Source organism: Notamacropus eugenii, chromosome 4, assembly GCF_028372415.1.
Source record: "Notamacropus eugenii isolate mMacEug1 chromosome 4, mMacEug1.pri_v2, whole genome shotgun sequence".
NCBI classification, from domain to species: Eukaryota; Metazoa; Chordata; class Mammalia; order Diprotodontia; family Macropodidae; genus Notamacropus; species Notamacropus eugenii.
The window spans coordinates 97,064,635-97,069,696 of record NC_092875.1 but is presented as its reverse complement, the minus strand read 5'-3'; the positions used below and the strand labels follow the sequence as shown (position 1 = coordinate 97,069,696).

At 39.5% G+C, this 5,062-nt stretch overlaps 1 pseudogene; it reads left to right on the top strand.

The window, feature by feature from the left end:
• The first annotated feature begins 300 nt into the window (after window positions 1–300).
• LOC140502284 (shieldin complex subunit 3 pseudogene) lies at window positions 301–3,020 on the top strand (annotated as a pseudogene).
• The last annotated feature ends 2,042 nt before the right edge of the window (window positions 3,021–5,062 follow it).

Genomic DNA, 5,062 nt, shown 5'->3' with positions numbered 1-5,062 from the left:
TTAGGAGGTAGGCTTTTTAGAGCCTGGGACACTCAGTTCTGGGAAATCCTAACAGGAGTGGAATGAAGGCTGTTCTCCCCTCGTTTACCCTGTCCAAGCAACCTCTGAACCTTTCTGGCCATTAAGCATCCAATGCAGAGGTTCTTGCCCTGTATCCACAGCCTCCACCCCCCGAAGTAGCCTATGAATAGATTTCAGGAAACCCATAAACTTAGATGGGGAAAATTGCATCTTAATTCTCACTAACTCCTATATAAAATATAGCATTTCCTTCAACCTTTTAAATATGTTATTCTGAGAATGAGTCCACCAGCTTCACCAGACGACTCAAGGTATCCATGATGAGAAAAGGGCAGGGGGAATGGGGGTAATAATGTGTGCCACAAAGGATTGCCTTTTGGAATGAAAGGCTGTGAGGTAGTCTTAAACTTCATTAGCCATTATCTTTGTTATTGGTCATCATCTCATCAGGGAAGACGTAACAGTCTACTGAGAGAAAAATTGGGCTTTGTTTCCTTCCTTCCTCCCCTGTGTGCTCTGTGCTCAGGCTTCACAGATGCCCCAGCTCATACCAAATTCACCTTCAATGTTTGTCTAGAGCCATCCCATGCAGTTCAATGCAGTGAACATTTTCCTGTATCCTGAGTACTAATAACTCAGATTTACACAGCCTTTGAAGGTTGGCAAAGTGCTTTATGTATGTTTTCTCATTTGATCCATCCTTTCTCATTTCTTTTTCTGTGAATGTTTTTACAATGTCCATAACATGTTAGCATTTAACTTGTAAATTAATTAATAAAAATTTTTTTTAAAAAAAGAACACTCAAAAAAGTTGTGAGAATGGTGACCTAGAATCATGGAATATCAGAATTGGAAGAATCCTTAGAGAACCATTAGCCCAAACCTTTTGCATTCAAGATGGGGAATCTGGGGGTCTGAGAGGGAAAGTAACTCGCTCAAGATAATATAATGAGCAAATGACAAGGCTGAACTAGAATCCAGGTCTCCTCATTCCCAACCCTACACTACACTTCACTATCTTCTACATGGAATTTCTATATATGTGCTCAAAGGATGTTCTAAAGCTATTATTGTGGTAGATCTACCATGTGTCTCTCCATTATATGGAAAAAAGTCATGCTGAGGATATTAACCATAGACCCCCCAACACCTAATGTCAACACAGACATCCAGTGTTTGTATGTGTCATTCAAGATACTGGAGAATCCTAATTCTAAATGGTTCTGGGTATAAATAGCAGCATCACAGACTGAGATCCTTTCAATACAATATGAGCAAGTTATGTAGTGCAGTGGAAAGAGCACTGGGCCTCCAGTCAGGAAGACCTGAATTCAAATCCAGGCTAGATATTTACTAGCTGTGTTACCCTGAGCAAGTCACAACCTCTGTTTTCCTCAGTTCCTTCATCTGTAAAATGGCAATAATAATGGCACAAATAGGGTTGTTGTGAGGATCAAATACAATGTTAATTGTAAAGTGCTTACTTAGCACAGTGCCTAGAACACAGTAAGCCAGTGTTAGCTGTTACGTCTGACTTTTTGTGACTCCATGTAGGGTTTTCTTGGCAAAGATACTGGAATGTCATTTCCTTCTTCAGCTTGTTTTACAGATGGGGAAGCTGAGGCAAATAGGGTTAACTGACTTACCCAGGTTAAGTGTCTGAGGCTGGATTTGAACCAGAGTCCTCCCATTTCCAGGCCTGGTACTCTATCCACTGCACCATCTAGCTGGCCTAGCTGTTATTATAATTTTATGAAATAGAATTCCCCATATGTCCTACCCAACAAGTGGGCATATAGTCGTAGCTTTAATACCTTCATGTGTAGGAAACTCTCTACTGTCTCAGACCAATCCATTCATTATAAGTTTGAGAAATTCTAGTGATTAGGAAAACTGTCCTGAGCTCCAACGTAAATTGATTTCTGTGTTTTCCTCCTTGGCCCTCTGGAGCCAAGCAGAACAGGTCAAATCCCTCTTCCAAGTGACAACCTTTCAAACTCTTGAAGTCAGGTTGTTGAACCTAACTAGCCTCCATTGCTGGTAGCACTAAGGTTCCAATGGAGATGGAGGTGAACCCACCAAAGCAGGAGAATTTACTGACCCTAAAAAGTTCTGTTTCGTCCTTCTCATCAATGCAGAATGTGGAAAGAAAGACAAGAACGTCTTATAACTATGAATTTAAGTTCTAGCGCTGAGGATCTTGACCAAGAAATGTGTCCCCATTATTAGTATCTGCCCTTGTACAGAGTGAGTAAAGAGGTAGTGTCATACTATCAACCATGTGAAAGTGGCCCTGCACCATTATACAGACTTGCAGAAGAAGCTATTAATGAATTTCCTACTTGTCCACTATTGAGATTTATCTCTTCATTTCCAAATGATGTCATAAAACTTCCCCTCAAACCTGAAAGACTACCGCCGATTATTTCTAGTGAGGCAGCTAAAGGAGCGGACCAGCCCTTTACCATTTCAGAATATCACAGGAAAGCTGAGAATTATGATTATACAGTGGATCTTCTGGAGTTTCAACCAAACTTGGAAAAGAGGAAGTGTTTAACCCAGGCACAAACATTGGATGAAGAGCTTAGTTGTGGAAATCCAGATGAACAAACCAAAAAAAGGAAAACAGAAGTTGAAAAGGTCTTAGAGTGTTTCAGTTTCCAGGAATTTTACAGAAAAGGTTTTCCCTTTATCTAAAGAATTATAATAGAGTTTAGAAAAGTTAAAGCTACATTAATTATATAGAGCAAGATGGATAGTAAAACATTCTTCTTTTAACAACCAACCTCTGGATGATATTTGGATAAAACTGAATCGACTTATCAGACATAATGAACTTCCATTTTGTAATGCTATGATCTAGACATGTGAGCCAACTATGGATATTCTGTGACATTTTGCACTGTGAATATGTATGTAATCTCCTTAAAAGAAGATTAGGTCTTACAGGGAAAATGAGTTTATTTGTGTATAAATATGGAGTGATTTTTAGTATGTAATAGAAATGAAATTTTTTGCAGAACATTAAATTTGTGTCTCTGAGAAATGCACTGAAATATGTGATAACTAAATCTTGCAATTTATTTTTTTTTAAATTGAAATCAGCGAGGTGGTGGAGTGGGTAGAGCACTGGTTCTTGAGTCAGGATGGCCTGACTTCAAATTTGACACTTTCTGGCTGTATGCCCTGGGAAAATCACATAAGCTGGCTGCCTCAGTTTCCTCATAGGTAGAATGAGGCTAATAATAACACCTACATCTCAGGATTGTTGTGAGAATAAAGTGAAGTAATATTTGTAAAGGGCTTTGCAAATCTTAAAGCACCATAGGGATGCTAGTTATGAGGATGATGGTGGTAGTGACGGGGAGGTTGTTGTCCCTACTAACTCTTCTCCTTTCTATGCTAAACATACACAGTTCCTTCTACTGATGCTCATATTAAGGCGTTCACCATCCCAGCTGCCCTTCTTTGAATAGCATTCAGCTCATGGGCAAAGATCTCAATGCAAGACCTTGAGAATACAAAGATAAAAACCAACCAAATCTCTAAACTCAAGGAGCTTCTAGATACTAAACGTACATAAGCAAGTAATTGATTTTAATTCCAACAAGCATTTATTAAGCACCTACTATGTGCTGAGCACAGTGCTAAATGCTGTACAAATATTATTTCATTTCATCCTCATAACAATTCTGGAGGTAGATACTATTGTTATCTCCAGTTTATCTCCAGATGAGGAAACTGAGGCACAGGGATATTAAGTAACTTGCCTAAGGTCACACAGCTAGTAGGGGGCTGAGGGCAGCTTTGTACTTAGATCTTTCTAACTCCAGACCCAGAACTCTATCCACTGGATCACTTAGCCTTACAAGGTTGATATAGTAGAATTAAGATAATTATCACTCAAAGGACAATGAAAAAGCATTTAATGGATGTGTCAGCAAGCTGCTCCATATTACTCCAGTTCCTTGTGACTGTTTCTTCTTTTTTTCTTAAAGATGTCATCAAAGAAGAATATCATTGGAGGTGAGGGAAAGTATATGGGCAAGAGTGGTAAGAGTGAAGAATGATAGCCTCTCTGCTCCACTGGTATCCTAGAAATGTCAATAACAATAAACAAAGACCTTCAGCATGTTGGGTGAACCAGTGAGTAGAACTTATAAAAGACAGCTAGATGGTGCCCTTGTGGTAGGTGCCCAAAAGGGTGGAGCCCTTGGGACTGGAATTAAGAAAACCTGAGGTCAAATCTGGTCCCAGGTACTTACTGGCTGTATGACCTTGGGCAAATCACTTAACCTCTCTTTGCCTCAGTTTCTTCAGCTGTAAAATGGGGATAATAATAGCATCTTCCTCCCACAGTTGTTGTGAGGATCAAGTGGGACAATATTTGTAAAGCACATAACATAATGCCTGTCCTTATGGGAGGACATGGACAAGTAGCACAAGATGACCGGGCAAGGTTGGGTTACTATTTGCATCCTTGAGGGGAATGTCCCCATTGATGACATGATAGATTCATCTGATTATTTGATTGTGATAGAACTAAGGAAGAGATACAAAGAGAAAAAAGTATGAGGAAGAAAAAAATGTTCAACTTTGAGGAGAAATCAAAAAAGTCTTCATGGAGGAGATGATACCTAACTTGAATTTTTAAGAAAGAACAGGAACAAGGAAGGTGTGAAATCCAAGCAAAGGGACAGGCAGTGTTAAGACATGGAAGATGGTAGAAGACGAGGTAAGTTCCTACAATACCCTAGGGTACTGTTAATATAGAACTGCTAAAGTGTCTGGTTGGGCATTATAAATGACTAGAATATAGTGTGTGTGTGTGTGTGTGTGTGTGTGTGTGTGTGTGTGTGTGTGTGTGAAGGGGATTTTTATGAGGTAAGACTGGAAAAGTAAGTAGGAGGTATATCATACAAGGCCTTAATTGCATTTATTTCATCTAAGAGGTAATAGGGAGCCACTGAAGATTTTTGAGCAAGGAAATGTCATAGGCAGACTAATGTACTAAGCAGGTCTAGTGGCTCTGTGGACAATG